The sequence below is a fragment of the Stenella coeruleoalba genome, assembly GCF_951394435.1.
Source record: "Stenella coeruleoalba genome assembly, contig: scaffold_107, whole genome shotgun sequence".
Lineage (NCBI taxonomy): Eukaryota > Metazoa > Chordata > Mammalia > Artiodactyla > Delphinidae > Stenella > Stenella coeruleoalba.
The window spans coordinates 222,001-239,138 of NW_027646064.1; the positions used below are offsets into that span (position 1 = coordinate 222,001).

At 44.7% G+C, this 17,138-nt stretch overlaps 1 long non-coding RNA gene across 5 annotated transcripts in view; it reads right to left on the reverse strand.

The window, feature by feature from the left end:
• The window catches only part of LOC307181365, a 1,041,989-nt gene that overhangs the window by 221,545 nt on the left and 803,306 nt on the right, over nucleotides 1-17,138 (reverse strand). Inside the window, exon 1 of one of the 5 annotated variants that reach the window (XR_013826599.1) lies at nucleotides 1,087-1,146. The exons of the other annotated variants lie outside the window; for them this stretch is intronic. This is a non-coding gene — a long non-coding RNA (uncharacterized lncRNA). Of the gene's footprint in view, nucleotides 1-1,086; nucleotides 1,147-17,138 lie in introns of those variants that run through there. 5 annotated transcript variants of the gene reach the window in all.

Genomic DNA, 17,138 nt, shown 5'->3' on the forward strand with positions numbered 1-17,138 from the left:
TTGAAGTCATATTGCATGGTACCCATTCCACGGGTTTCAACTACCCAGGTTTAAGGTATTCTTCCTTCAGCTAAAACATGCATGTGGAACATAGAGTATGATCAACCATGTGATCGGGAGACGTGTTCAAATATGTCTCAGTTTTCGTACCCTGGTACTCGGGTGCAACATTCCAGACGCTTTACTAACACTCTCCCCACTTGGAGAGTCAGCCCCTTCAACCTCCTGTTTGGCCCAGTTTGCAATTTCTGTGGAAGATGAACAGGAATAGCGAGAACCAATGAGAGACTAGCTGGAGGTGTCTGGATGGGCAAATTTAACTCTCATTTCCCACCAGGAAGAGGAATTAACCAAAGGCTCAGCGTGCCGTGCCAGAACCAGATTAGGGCCTGAAGCCATCCTGCGGTGTTGCGGCCAGGTCACAAGAAAGCGAGTTGAAGAAAGGAGCTCAGGGGCACTGTAATTAACAAACCTGCAGAGTTATAAATGACAGCTATCGTCCAAAAATAGACTGAAGTAAGGCTGCCAAGAGGACTTGAAAGCGGGGCAGAATTGCAGGAAACCGATTTCAGGAGGTAGACTGGAATTGCATTGAAAGCATAGGAAAAGAGGCAGAACGTCCACAATGATGCACTTGGCCAAAAAGGGCGTATGCGTTTTTTCCTGAATATATTCAGGAAAAAACGCATACGCCCTTTTTGGCCAACCAAGCAAACTTGCAAAGGAAATCTGCACTACAATGAAGTCTCACTTCCCCCCGGTCAAAAGGGCCATCTGAAAAAAGTGCAAAATCCAGAAAGGCAGGACAGGCCATGGAGAACTGGGAGCCTTGTTATGCTGATGGGCGGGATGTAAACTGCCAACAGACACTCGGGAGAAGTGTATGGTGTTTCCTGAAACATCTAAAAAACAAAGCAACAGAGCCTAGGGCACTTCCACTTATGGTCCTATAGCTTAGGGAAATTAAAATCAAAAAGACACAGCCACCCCAAAGTTTGGGACGCCTCTGTTTACAAGAACCTCGTTTACCGTACAAGTTCAATATCACAGAAAGTGAAAAATGGATAAAGAACTTGTGGTACTTACGTACAATGCAGTATCACTCAGCAATGAAATCTGTGTCATCAGGCCCTTAGCAGCACAATGAGTGGATTCAGATATGATGATTCTAACTGAAATAAGTCACACAGAAAAAGAAACATCATAAGATATCAGTAATACACGGAATGGAAACTTGGCTACACAGGAACTGAATTACAGAACAGAACAGGGTCTCAAATTTAGAAAACCAACTTATGCTTGCATAAGGGGAAAGGTGAGTTGTGGTGCTGCATAAAACCAGAGATTGAAATGAGCACAGATAAAGTTCCTTAAGCCAAATATGGAATAGACAAGAGCTACTCCTTGCTCAACGAAATGGACTCAACACCGCATATTAAACGCCTAAGAATGTACCTGACTAGTAAGTATCTTAAAACCTATGGATTGCTATGTCTCCGAAAGAGAATCAAGCATGTGTACAGGGGCATAAACGCAGCAGTGATAGGATTGGAGAGGTTCGGTGAGCAAATGAAGACCCTTTGAAGTCATATTGCATGGTACCCATTCCACGGGTTTCAACTACCCAGGTTTTAGGTATTCTTCCTTCAGCTAAAACATGCATGTGGAACCCAGAGTATGATCAACCATGTGATCGGGAGACGTGTTCAAATATGTCTCAGTTTTCCTCCCCTGGTACTCGGGTGCAACATTCCAGACGCTTTACTAACACTCTCCCCACTTGGAGAGTCAGCACCTTTAACCTCCTGTTTGGCCCAGTTTGCAATTTCTGCGGAAGATGAACAGGAATAGCGAGAACCAATGAGAGGCTAGCTGGAGGTGTCTGGACAGGCAAATTTAACTCTCATTTCCCACCAGGAGGAGGAAATAACCAAAGGCTCAGCGTGCCGTACCGGAACCAGATTAGGGCCTGAAGCCATCCTGCAGTGTTGCGGCCAGCTCAAAAGAAAGCGAGTTGAAGAAAGGAGCTCAGGGGCACTGAAATTCACAAACCTGCAGAGTTATAAATGACAGCTATCGTCCAAAAATAGACTGAAGTAAGGCTGCCAAGAGGACTTGAAAGCGGGGCAGAATTGCAGGAAACCGATTTCAGGACGTAGACTGGAATTGCATTGAAAGCATAGGAAAAGAGGCAGAACGTCCACAATGATGCACTTGGCCAAAAAGGGCGTATGCGTTTTTTCCTGAATATATTCAGGAAAAAACGCATACGCCCTTTTTGGCCAACCAAGCAAGCTTGCAAAGGAAATCTGCACTACAATGAAGTCTCACTTCCCCCCGGTCTAAAGGGCCATCTGAAAAAAGTGTAAAATCCAGAAAGGCAGGACAGGCCATGGAGAACTGGGAGCCTTGTTATGCTGAAGGTCGGGATGTAAATTGCCAACAACCACTCGGGAGAAGTGTATGGTGTTTCCTGAAACATCTAAAAAACAAAGCAACAGAACCTAGGGCACTTCCACTTATGGTCCTATAGCTTAGGGAAATTAAAATCAAAAAGACACAGCCACCCCAAAGTTTCGAACGGCTCTGTTTACAAGAACCTCGTTTACAGTACAAGTTCAACATCGCAGAAAGTGAAAAATGGATAAAGAAGTTGTGGTATTTACTTACAAAGCAATATCACTCAGCAATGAAATCTCTGTCATCAGGCCCTTAGCAGCACAATGAGTGGATTCAGGTATGATGATTCTAACTGAAATAAGTCACACAGAAAAAGAAACATCATAAGATATCAGTAATACACGGAATGGAAACTTGGCTACACAGGAACTGAATTCCAAAACAGAACAGGTTCTCAAATTTAGAAAACCAACTTATGCTTGCTTAAGGGGAAAGGTGAGTTGGGGTGCTGCATAAAACCAGAGATTGAAATGAGCACAGATAAAGTTTCTTAAGCCAAATATGGAATAGACAAGAGCTACTCCTTGCTCAACAAAATGGACTCAACACCGCATATTAAACGCCTAAGAATGTACCTGACTAGTAAGTATCTTAAAACCTATGGATTGCTATGTCTCCGAAAGAGAATCAAGCATGTGTACAGGGGCATAAACGCAGCAGTGATAGGATTGGAGAGGTTTGGTGAGCAAATGAAGACCCTTTGAAGTCATATTGCATGGTACCCATTCCACAGGTTTCAACTACCCAGGTTTAAGGTATTCTTCCTTCAGCTAAAACATGCATGTGGAACCTAGAGTATGATCAACCATGTGATCGGGAGACGTGTTCAAATATGTCTCAGTTTTCGTACCCTGGTACTCGAGTGCAACATTCCAGACGCTTTACTAACACTCTCCCGACTTGGAGAGTCAGTCCCTTTAACCTCCTGTTTGGCCCAGTTTGCAATTTCTGCGGAAGATGAACAGGAATAGCGAGAACCAATGAGAGGCTAGCTGGAGGTGTCTGGACGGGCAAATTTAACTCTCATTTCCCACCAGGAAGAGGAATTAACCAAAGGCTCACCGTGCCGTGCCGGAACCAGATTAGGGCCTGAAGTCATCCTGCGGTGTTGCGGCCAGCTCAAAAGAAAGCGAGTTGAAGAAAGGAGCTCAGGGGCACTGTAATTCACAAACCTGCAGAGTTATAAATGACAGCTATCGTCCAAAAATAGACTGAAGTAAGGCTGCCAAGAGGACTTGAAAGTGGGGCAGAATTGCAGGAAACCGATTTCAGGAGGTAGACTGGAATTGCATTGAAAGCATAGGAAAAGAGGCAGAACGTCCACAATGATGCACTTGGCCAAAAAGGGCGTATGCGTTTTTTCCTGAATATATTCAGGAAAAAACGCATACGCCCTTTTTGGCCAACCAAGCAAGCTTGCAAAGGAAATCTGCACTACAATGAAGTCTCACTTCCCCCCGGTCAAAAGGGCCATCTGAAAAAAGTGTAAAATCCAGAAAGGCAGGACAGGCCATGGAGAACTGGGAGCCTTGTTATGCTGATGGGCGGGATGTAAATTGCAAACAGACACTGGGGAGAAGTGTATGGTGTTTCCTGAAACATCTAAAAAACAAAGCAACAGAGCCTAGGGCACTGCCACTTATGGTCCTATAGCTTAGGGAAATTAAAATCAAAAAGACACAGCCATCCCAAAGTTTGGGACGCCTCTGTTTACAAGAACCTCGTTTACAGTACAAGTTCAACATCGCAGAAAGTGAAAAATGGATAAAGATGTTGTGGTATTTACTTACAAAGCAATATCACTCTGCAATGAAATCTATGTCATCAGGCCCGTAGCAGCATAATGAGTGGATTCAGGTACGATGATCCTAACTGAAATAAGTCACACAGAAAAAGAAACATCAAAAGATATCACTAATACACGGAATGTAAACTTGGCTACACAGGAACTGAATTCCAAAACAGAACAGGGTCTCAAATTTAGAAAACCAACTTATGCTTGCTTAAGAGTAAAGGTGAGTTGGGGTGCTGCATAAAACCAGAGATTGAAATGAGCACAGATAAAGTTCCTTAAGCCAAATACGGAACAGACAAGAGCTACTCCTTGCTCAACGAAATGGACTCAACACCGCATATTAAACGCCTAAGAATGTACCTGACTAGTAAGTATCTTAAAACCTAGGGATTGCTATTTCTCCGAAAGAGAATCAAGCGTGTGTACTGGGGCATAAATGCAGCAGTGATAGGATTGGACAGGTTCGGTGAGCAAATGAAGACCCTTTGAAGTCATATTGCATGGTACCCATTCCACGGGTCTCAACTCTCCAGGTTTAAGGTATTCTTCCTTCAGCTAAAACATGCATGTGGAACCCAGAGTATGATCAACCGTGTGATCGGGAGACGTGTTCAAATATGTCTCAGTTTTCATACCCTGGTACTCGGGTGCAACATTCCAGACGCTTTACTAACATTCTCCCGACTTGGACAGTCAGCGCCTTTAACCTCCTGTTTTGCCCAGTTTGCAATTTCAGCGGAAGATGAACAGGAATAGGGAGAACCAATGAGAGACTAGCTGGAGGTGTCTGAACGGGCAAATTTAACTCTTATTTCCCACTAGGAAGAGGAATTAACCAAAGGCTCAGCGTGCCGTGCCGGAAACAGATTAGGGCCTGAAGCCATCCTGCGGTGTTGCGGCCAGCTCACAAGAAAGTGAGTTGAAGAAAGGAGCTCAGGGGCTCTGTAATTCACAAACCTGCAGAGTTATAAATGACAGCTATCGTCCAAAAATAGACTGAAGTAAGGCTGCCAAGAGGACTTGAAAGCGGGGCAGAATTGCAGGATACCGATTTCAGGAGGTAGACTGGAATTGCATTGAAAGCGTAGGAAAAGAGGCAGAACGTCCACAATGATGCACTTTGCCAAAAGGGCATATGCGTTTTTTCCTGAATATATTCAGGAAAAAACGCATACGCCCTTTTTGGCCAACCAAGCAAGCTTGCAAAGGAAATCTGCACTACAATGAAGTCTCACTTGCCCCCGGTCAAAAGGGCCATCTGAAAAAAGTGTAAAACCCAGAAAGGCAGGACAGGCCATGGAGAACTGGGAGCCTTGTTATGCTGATGGGCGGGATGTAAATTGCCAACAACCACTCGGGAGAACTGTATGGTGTTTCCTGAAACATCTAAAAAACAAAGCAACAGAGCCTAGGGCACTTCCACTTATGGTCCTATAGCTTAGGGAAATTAATATCAAAAAGACACAGCAACCCCAAAATTTGGGACGGCTCTTTTTACAGAAATCTCTTCTACGGCACAAGTTAAATATCCCAGAGAGCAAATAATGGATAAAGAATTTGCGATACTTATGTACAACAGAATACCACTCAGCAATGAAATCTATGTCACCAGGCCCGTACCAGCATAATGAGTGGATTGAGGCACGATGATTCTAAGTTAAATAAGTCACACAGAAAAAGAAACATCATAAGGTATCACTAATACACGGAATGTGAACTTGGCTACACATGAACTGAATTACAAAACAGAACAGGGTCTCAAGTTTAGAAAACCAACTTATGCCTGCTTAAGGGGGAAGGTGAGTTGGGGTGCTGCATAAAAGCAGAGTTTGAAATTAGCACAGATACCGTTCCATAAGCCAAATATGTAATAGACAAGAGCTACCCCTTGCTCAACGAAATGGATTCAACAATGAGGTATCACCTCACACCTGGTAGAATAGGCATCATTGAAAATCTACAAACAAAAAATGCTGGAAAGGGTGTGGAGAAAAGGAACCCTCTTCCACTATTGTTGGGAATATAAATTGATACAGTCATTATGGAGAACAATATGGAATTTCTTAAGAAACTAACAATAGAATTACCATATGATACAGCAATCCCAGTACTGGACATATACCCAGACAAAACCATAAATCAAAAAGAGTCATTCACCGCAATGTTCATTGCATCACTATTTACAATATCGAGGTAATGGAAGCAACCTAAATGCCCACAGACAGACGAATGCATAAAGCTGTGGTACATATATAAAATGGAATATTACTAAGCCATGAAAAGGAATGAAATTGGGTCATTTGTAGAGACGTCGATGGATCTAGAGACTGTCATACAGAGTGAAGTAAGTCAGAAAGAGAAAAACAAATCTTGTATATTCATGCATATATGTGGAACCTAGAAAAACTGTACAGGTTAACCATTTTGCAAGGCATAAATAGAGCAACAGATGTAGACAACAAACGTATGGACAACAAGGGGGGAAAGCTGTTGGGGGGGTGGTGGTGGGAGGAGTTGAGAGACTGGGATTGGCATGTATACATTTATATGTATAAAATAGATAACCAATAAGAACCTGCTGTATAAAAATATAAAATAAAATTCAAAATTAAAAAGAAATAAAATTTAAAAAATAAAACAGAAAAAACAATTATTCCCTGCACATACATGTATTTATATGAATAAATTATTTCCATGCTTATATCTGTAAATACAAAAAAGAGGAATAAAATCTACCTTGAACCAAAAACGAAAAAGAGAAAAAAAACACAGAACCCACCAGTTACACAGAGGAAAACCGTATCAGGGCACTTGCTCCAGTTGTAAACAATTCTGAAGTTGGTCAGTGGTGGGGAATCGTCTCCCATTCAGCCAGCAGCCCCCACGCAACAAGCGTCCTCATTGCAAAGCTGGGGCACCGTGCCGAGGCATCTGTGAGTAAACGTGAGCTGAGCCCCAGGCCAGTTGCTGCTGAACTATTCCCACCCGTCCCAGGTAAAACACCTGAATATATACAAGGACTTGAAAGCCTAGAGGAAGGGCCATAGAGCCACACGAGTGACAGCATGCCGGCCGACTTGGTGCCTGCAGGCCAGCCAGGATGGTCCTGGCCCTGGGTGCTCTTCTGGAAGATTTCCACTTCCCTGCCTGAGATACCCGTCCTGTCCCTGCCCCCACTGCTTTTTTCCTTCCTCACCTCTGCCCAGGGAGAAATTCCAGCAGCAGGTATGGGTGACACATCCTCTTCTTTAGCAGGTGGCAGCCTGGCAACTGCTGCAGAAAGTCCAGCAGAGCCCCACTCACACTGGGCCACCCACAAAGCCGTGGCCTCTCACTCCCTCCCACCAGCCCAGCCCGGAGACTGCTGACAGGGCAGAGAAAATGGCGTCAGGCACGGCTGCAGGGGCTCTTGCTGCCTGGAGTGGTATTTATATTGATCTCAACCCAGGCACACCTGGGGAGGGCTGGCCGGCACGGTAAGGCTGCCCAGGTCAGCCAATCATCACCCCTCAGGGGCTCACAGTTGCAGAAAATGGAACTTGCTGAACCGGCCAGGTCCAAGGAACAGGTGTGGGCTCCTGAGAGTCAGGATAGACAAGGGGCTGCAGCTTTGGCTTGTTTTCTAATCATTTTATCTGGCCCATGAGTGGGAGACAACTTCAAGAAAACCCTCTCCTAATGAGAGGAACCCAGGAGTCAGGGAGAGGAGGGGTGGGTGGTGGTTGGAGACAGAGGCCTGGTGCCCCGGGTGCAGTGGAAGTCTCTGGAAGACCAGGTGGAGGGAGGCCTCACGGAGTGATGCCCAGGGTCACAGACCTGTCGCAGCTGCTGTTTGTTAGTTCAAGTCCTGCTCTGAGGTGCTCTGTGTCAGCTCTGAGCGACAGGTGAGCTGGGGGTGCTCTGCAATGAGGGCTATGTGCACGGTTCCTGTGTGCCCAGCCCTGCCACGGTACCTGCAAGGGTAGCTCTGTATCCTGGGAGGGGCCTGACCACGAGAGCCCCGTGGGCTGGGGTGGGGGTGGGGTACCTGCCCAGGTGAGCTCCATATTCTGGGATTGGTCTGACCACGAGAGCCCCATGGGCTGCTGGGGACCTGGTAAAGGATGTCAGGACAGTCAGTGAAGCCACCGAGGATATACCTCCAGTTGCTCCTAATTCCTACACCCTGCTGGTCATTCTACCAACCACCAGGACATGGTATTCTGTATTAGTCTTCAGTGATGCCTTCTTTTGTATTCCATTAGTCCCAGAGTCACAAGAAATTTTGGCTTGTGAGTGGCAGGACTCAACATACAACTAAAACAATACTTCCGGGCCGTCTGGCCCCAAGGGTGCAAAAATTCCCACACCATCTTTGGGGAAAGCTTAGCTAAAGACCTAAAAGTTCTACCTCTGGAAAAGGAAACCCTCCTTCAATATGCAGACGACATTCTGATCACCAGCCCTACTAAGGAGGCCTCTGAACTACCAAGCCAATAAAGGATAGAAGTTGTCCAAGAAAAAGCTCAAATATCACAGACTGCGGTGACCTGCCTGGGCTTCATTCTCACAGAAGGTCAGAGAAGCCCATCCCAGGAAAGGGAAGAAACCATTTTCAGCCTTAACCCTTTCTAAAACTAGAAGACAGCTTAGGGGTTCCTGGGGAGGCCAGGGTTTGCTGCTTCTGGATCCCTAACTACAGTCTACTAGCTGGGCCTCTATATGAAACACTGAAAGGAAAAGATGATGATCCTTTTGAATAGAATCCAGAAATGGCCTTTCAAGAATGGAAAGAGCAGTCAATTCAGACCCTTGCCCTGGAACTCCCTAATTTAGCTAAACCCTTTGACCTTTACATTCCCGGTGAAAGGTGAATCGCCATTGGAGAATTAGTGCAAAAACTGGGACCACTTGAAATGGAACAATGCAAGAATGCCATCCAGGTAGGATAAACTACGGTCACTAAGGGGCTTGGCCCACTGCCACATCTGGCCAAGATACTGGCGGTATCTAAAAACCTGGAAATCAGCAGCCCAAAAGGCCACCTCCCTCCTAAGGGAAAAGGACCCCACGTGGTGATCCTAACCACCAACCATGCCCTGAAGTTGCAGGGTTCGCTCCGTGGGCACACCGACCTCGAGTGAGGAGGCCCTCCAACTCCAACATCCAGAGAGATAACCGGGGGCAACAGGGCACCATGACGACTCGTGTGAACATCACTTGACCTGGAGTTTCTCTCATAAAACAACAAGAGTGTGTCCCAAAAGAGTAGACTACTGCTTGCAGGACTTACTGCACCCAGAGGGGAGCTAATAATCTTGGCGGGGGAACAGTATACCACACTGTCACCATAGAAAAGCCTACAGACACCGTGATGATGGTGGCCAATAAGACCGGCTGGACTCCTGTTTACTTCAAAAGGCTGTTGACTCAGTAGCCATCATGGTCCTTGATCACCACTGACCCTGGACTGTCTGGGAGTTGAGCGGGCAGGACTCTGACACCTGGTGCTGTTTGTATGTTAATTCAGGGGCCTAATTGAAGAAAGCGCAGACTACTGGTCAGAGCATCTAGGCTGGCAGAGACGGTCAGCCTAAGGTGGCCGAACAAATGTGGGGCGGGGTGAAACCGGCCCCCACAGCGTCTCTGCACATCTCTTTCCTGGACCCTTAAAGGTCATTAGAATCTATAACACTTCCAATGCTGGTGCTCAGGTGGACGAGCAGGGAGGCAGGGGTCCTGGGGACAATCAACGTCACCGGGAGGCTGCTGGGGAGAAGCTCTGACCCTCGCCCCAGGGTATGAGGGCTCCCAACTCAGCACTCAGCAGTTACAGAAGAAGGGTCTGCACCCTCAGCACTCCAAGAATGAGGAACGGGACAAAAGGCAGAGGAGGGGTTTGTCCCCAGCAAAGCCCATTAAAAATCCCTGGGAGATAAAAGTAGAATCTGGGCAATAAAGTCAAGTCTAACCTTTTTTATCCTTTGTGCTTTGTCTAATTTCACATGCTCCTAGGGTCCCGCATGCAGAGGTTCCACACCTGGCACTTCAGACCAGATTTCCTAGTGCAGAATGGCTGGGTCGACACCTCAGCTCCTGGGGCCCAGTGCAGACTCCACGATATAGAGCCTGAGCTACAGCCAACCCGGCCCTCGAGAGCTCCGCCGCCTCCCTCCCTCCCACTGACTCTGACAGGATCTCTACACAGCAGCCCAGCCCACAGCCCACGGGGTAGTGCATGCTCTCACCTCTCCATTCTCTGATCAAAATATAAAGTTTCCTTTGCTTGTGAACCAAACTCAGTCTCGATCTGTTGGCCCCAATGACACTGGGCAGGGGGACACTTGTTGGGGTCCACTCTGGAGGATCAGTAACAGAAATTGAGACTATTGTAACCTCAGTGAACAGATGTGTGAGCCAAACTGTAGTTAACATAGAACAGTGTATAAGGCTCGGGTAAAATAAGATGTTTTTAACACTTCCATTTGATATTTCCATCACTTTTTATAAGCAAGTTCAGTGAAAAGGTTTGTCTTATTTGTCGGGTCAATATTAGAGAAACGAAGTGATTTCTTTCCAAGGATGTACATCTAATAATCTTGGTTAAACCTTCAATCTTGTTTTAAATGCTTTTCCATTGAAAATGATACCTCTCTTTTAGCTCCCCCATTTCTGAGAAGTATAAAATCTTATAATTTATTATTACCAAAGGGGAAAGGTGGGAGGAGGGATAAATTAACAGTTTGGAATGAACACATACACACTGCTATGTATAAAATAGATCATCAACAAGGAACTACTGTATAGCACAGGGAACTACACTCAACATTTTGCAATAACCTATAAGGGGAAATAATCTGAAAAAGAATAGATATTTTTATTGACATCATCTATCAATGACAGTTAAAGTGTAGCCTAAGGGAAGCTGGTGGTGAGTGCTTCTGACCCTGAAGACTTCAATCATCTAAAGTTTGGACTCTGCCTACTTCCCAAGGCCCTTAATGAACATATGTGTAGCCGTAGCTTAAAAACTTCCCCAGTTTGGGTTTCGGGGAGACACTGATTTTGAAAAAGCCCTGGTGTTCTCCTTACATGAATGGGACTCTTCCTACTGCTAAAACATGTCTGTCACACCCAGAGGATGGTATACCGTCTGATCGGGAAGAGTTTGGAAAAGGCATCTCATCTCCTCATCTCCTGGTGCTCGGGTTCACCCCTCCAGCGTCTTTACTAACAGTCTCCCCACTTGGAGATGTCAGCACTGTCAACATCCTGTTGCGTACAGTTTGGAATTTGTCCAGAGGATGAAGCGGAAGGATGAGGAACAATGAGAGACAAGTCCTAGGTGTTCAGACAGGCACATGTCACTCTAATTTCCAATCAGGAAGACGAATTGACCAAAGGCTAGGGTTGCCCATGGAAACAGTATAGGGCTTGAGGAAATCCCGCTGCTTTGTGGCCAGTTCCCATAAACACGAGTTGAACAATGGAACTCAGGGGCAGTAAAATTCACAAAACTGCAGAGTTGAAAATATCCATCACTGAAAAATGTCTTGAGGAAAGTCAGAGAAAAGGACTTGTAAGCAAGGGAGAATGGCAGGAAAGGGATTTGAGGAGGTAGAAAGGACTCGCCATTAAGCACAAGAAAAGGAGCTGAACATTGCCAACATTGCAGTTGGCCAAAAAGGGTGTATGCGTTCTTTTCTGTATATATTCAAGAAAAGGGCATACACTTTTTTAGCCAACCAAACAGGTGGGCACTGGAAGTCAATACCACAAAAGATATCACTTCGCATCAGTCAGAAGAGCCATCCTCATAAAGCGTAAACAACAGAAATGCAGGACAGGGCAACGAGAAGAGGGAGCCCTGTGAGACTTATAGTGGAAATGTATATTGCCAACGGCCATTCTGGAGAAGTGTATTGTGTTTACTAAAGCATCTACAAAATGAGCTACAGAGCATAGGGCACTTGCACTCACGGGCGTATATCTTGGGAAAAACAAAAATCGAGAGGACACAGGCACCCCAATGTTTACCCCCTCTCTGTTTAAAAGATCCTCGACTAGGATATAACTTAAATGTCTCTGGAGGGAAAAAATGGATAGAGATGTGGTACTTAGGTAGAGTGGAATATTATTCAGCCTGGAAATCAATGAAATATGGCCAGTTGTAACAACTCCGGAGGAGTTACGTATGATCATTCTAAGTGACAGAATTCAAAAAGAAAAAGACACATATCATAAGATATCACTTAAAGGTGGAATCTAAAATGGCTACACATGAAATAAATTACAAAACAAAAACATAGTCAAATATGTAGAAAACACGCATAAGGCTGCTAAACGGGAAAGGTGGGGAGGGGTGAGGCATCATCCAGGAGGTTGAAATTAGCAAAGATACCATTCCAAATACCAAACTGATAATCAACAAGGCCTACACGGTAGCTAAAAGAACTGCACTCAGCACACTCAAGTCACCGGAAAAGAATATATACGACTGGTAAGAATCTGAAAAAGAATTTATTGATGTCTCTCTGTACGTGAATCAAGTGGATGTACAGCAGCAAGAAACAGAGCTTTGAAAATCAGCTGTAACCAATATAGTAATAAATTGAAAAAAATAAACGACAGAGAGACAGAGAAAACCTCTTACAACTTTTCCTCAGGGACGGTGATGCAACATGGATTGAACACATCTAGACCCACAGCAGGATGAGACATAAGGCTGGAAACTGTTTGCGCTAAGAGAAATGTGAGGTTGGGTGAGGAAATGCACACCCTTTAAAGTAATACTACCTGGTACCCATTCAATGGGTCCCAAATCTGCAGGTTCAAGGGATCTTCCTACAGCTAAAACATGCATGGAAAACCCAGAGGACTGTACACCATGTGATCGGGAGATGTGTCTAAAATGCACCTCATTTATCCTCTCCTGGTGCTCCTGTTCACCATTCCAGCCACGCTACTTAGAATCTCCCCACTTGGAGAATCAGCACATTTAAACTTCTGTTTCACACATTTTGCAAATTGTGAGGAGGATGAACGGGAAGAGGGGGAACCAATGAGAGAAGAGTTGTAGGGGTTTGGACGGGCACATATCACTCTAATTTCCCATTAAGAATAAGAATTAAAGGAAGGCTCAGCCTGCCTCGCCGGAGCCAAAATAGGGCCTGAAGCAATCCTGCGGGTTTGAGGCCAGCTCACAAAAGAGCAACTTAAAAAATGGAGCTCAGGGTCACTGCAATTCACAAACCTGCAGAGTTATAAATGAAAACTAACGTCCAAAAATATGTTGAGGTAAGGCAAAGAAGAGGATCTGAATGCAAGACAGAATTGCAAGAAACAGATTTCAAGAGATAGATTGGACTCGTCTTTAACGCACATGAAAAGCGGCAGAATTTCGACAATGATGCAGTTGGCCCAAAAGGGCGTATGCGTTTTTTCCTGATTATATCCAGGAAAAAACGCATACGCACTTTATGGGCAACGAAGCAAGCAAGCAATACAAATGTGCACAACAAAGAAGTCTCACTTCCCACCGGTCAAAAGGGCCATCCTAAAAAATTGTAAAAACCAGAAATGCAGGACAGGCCATGGAGAACAGGGAGCCTTTATACGCTGATGGGCAGTGTGTGAACTGCCGAGAGCCACTCTGGAGAAGTGTATGGTGGTTCCTAAATCATCTAAAAAACAGAGCTACAGAGCATAGGACACTTCCAATCATGGGAGTATATCTAGGGAAGTCTAAAAATCAACAAGACACAAGCACACCACAGTTTAGGGCTACTCTGTTTACAAGAACCTCAACTTCAGTACACCTTAAATATCCCAGGAAAGAGAAAAATGGATAAAGAAGATGTGGTACTTATGTACAATGGAATATCTCTTCACCATGAAATCAATGTAATAAGGCTAGTAGAAGGATAAAGAGTGGATTTAGGACCGATAATACTACTTGAAATAAGTCAAACAGAAAAAGAAACATATCATAAGATATCACTTATAGAGGGAGGGTAAATATGGCTGCACAAGAAATGAATTACAGAACAGAACAGTGTCTCACATTTAGAAAACACACTTATGTCAGCTTAAGGGGAAAGGAGAGGTGGGGTGATGCATAAAACCAGAGTTTGAAATTAGCACAGATACCATTCAATAAACCAAATAGGTATTAGACAAGATCTACACCTTGCTCAATGAACAGGCCTCAACACACCCTATACAACGCAGAGAAATATATCTGAGGAATAAGAATCTTAAAACCCATGTATTGATATATCTCCATAAGGGAATCAAGTGTGTGCAGAGCGGCACAAACACAGCAGTGAAAAGGAGCTAAACCCCATTATAGAAATAAATTTTAAAAACAAAACGCTGAAACAATGAAAGAGAGAAAAATTCTTACAAAATTCGCTCAGGGGCTGTGATGCAACCTGGATTGACCACATATAAACCCACAGCTGGATAAGACATAAGGCTGGACACTTGGGGCTGACAGGATTGGTGAGCTTTGGTGAGCAACTGCCGAAAGTTTAATGCAATACTTCATGCTACTCAGTCCAAGGGTCCCAACACTCCAGGTTGAAGGGAATCTTCCTACAGCTAAACCATGCTTGGGAAACCCAGCGACTGGTATACCATATGATCGGGAAAGGTTTCTAAAACGCACCTCATTTTTCCTCTCCTGGGGCTCCGGATCGACATTCCAGCCGCTTTACTAACAACATCCCCACATGGAGTCAATGCCTTTAAGTTCTGGTATTGCACAGTCTGCAGTTAGTGCAGAGGATGAATGGGAATAGGGGGAACCAGTGAGAAACTAGCTGTAGCGGTTTCAATGGGCACATGTCACTCTAATATCACATCAGTAAGAAGAATTAACCAAAGACACAGCAAGGTGCCCCAGAAGAAAAATAGGGCTTCAAGGAATCCTGTGGTTATGGGGCAAGACCACAAAAATAAGAGCTAAAAAATGGAGCTAAGGGCCACTGCAATTCAAAAACCTGCAGAGTTATAAAGGCCAACTATTTTTAAAAAATATATTGAGGTAAGGCTATGAAGAGGCATTGAAAGCAAGGCAGAATGCAGGAAACCGATTTCAGGAGGTAGACTGGAATTGCATTGAAAGCATATGAAGAGAGTCAGAAACTCGACAATGATGCACTTGGCCAAAAAGGGCGTATGCGTTTTTTCCTGAATATATTCAGGAAAAAACGCATACGCACTTTTTGGCCAACCAAGCAAGCTTGCAAAGGAAATCTGCACTACAATGAAGTCTCACTTCCACCTGGTCAAAAGGGCCATCTGAAAAAAGTGTAAAATCCATAAAGGCACGACAGGCCATGGAGAACTGGGAGCCTTCTTATGCTGATGGGCGGGATGTAAATTGAAAACAGCCACTCTGGAGAAGTGTATGGTGTTTCCTGAAACATCTAAAAAACAAAGCAACAGAGCCTAGGGCACTTCCACTTATGGTCCTATAGCTTAGGGAAATTAACATCAAAAAGACACAGCCACCCCAAAGTTTGGGACGCCTCTGTTTACAAGAACCTCGTTTAAGGTACAAGTTCAATATCGCAGAAAGTAAAAACTGGATAAAGAACTTGTGGTACTTACGTACAATGCAATATCACTCAGCAATGAAATCTATTTAATCAGGCCCGTAGCAGCATAATGAGTGGATTCAGGTACGATGAATCTAACTGAAATAAGTCACACAGAAAAAGAAACATCATAAGATATCACTAATACACGGAATGTAAACTTGGCTACACAGGAACTGCATTCCAAAACAGAACAGGGTCTCAAATTTAGAAAACCAACTTATGCTTGCTTAAGGGGAAAGGTGAGTTGGGGTGCTGCATAAAACCAGAGATTGAAATGAGCACAGATAAAGTTCCTTAAGCCAAATATGGAATAGACAAGAGCTACTCCTTGCTCAACGAAATGGACTCAAAACCCCATATTAAACGCCTAAGAATGTACCTGACTAGTAAGTATCTTAAAACCTATGGATTGCTATGTCTCCAAAACAGAATCAAGCGTGTGTACAGGGGCATAAACGCAGCAGTGATAGGATTGGAGAGGTTCGGTGAGCAAATGAAGACCCTTTGAAGTCATATTGCATGGTACCCATTACACGGGTCTCAACTCTCCAGGTTTAAGTTATTCTTCCTTCAGCTAAAACATGCATGTGGAACCCAGAGTATGATCAACCATGTGAACGGGAGACGTGTTCAAATATGTCTCAGTTTTCCTCCCCTGGTACTCGGGTGCAACATTCCAGACGCTTTACTAACACTCTCCCCACTTGGAGAGTCAGTGCCTTTAACCTCCTGTTTGGCCCAGTTTGCAATTACTGCGGAAGATGTACAGGAATAGGGAGAACCAATGAGAGACAAGCGGGAGGTGTTTGGACGGGCAAATTTAACTCTAATTTCCCATCAGGATGAGGAATTAAACAAAGGCTCAGCGTGCCGTGCCGGATCCAGATTAGGGCCTGAAGCCATCCTGCGGTGTTGCGGCCAGCTCACAAGAAAGCGAGTTGAAGAAAGGAGCTCAGAGGCACTGTAATTCACAAACCTGCAGAGTTATAAATGACAGCTATCGTCCAAAAATAGACTGAAGTAAGGCTGCCAAGAGGACTTGAAAGCGGGGCAGAATTGCAGGAAACTGATTTCAGGAGGTAGACTGGAATTGCATTGAAAGCATAGGAAAAGAGGCAGAACGTCCACAATGATGCACTTGGCCAAAAAGGGCGTATGCGATTTTTCGTGAATATATTCAGGAAAAAACGCATACGCCCTTTTTGGCCAACCAAGCAAGCTTGCAAAGGAAATCTGCACTACAATGAAGTCTCACTTCCCCCCGGTCAAAAGGGTCATCTGAAAAAAGTGTAAAATCC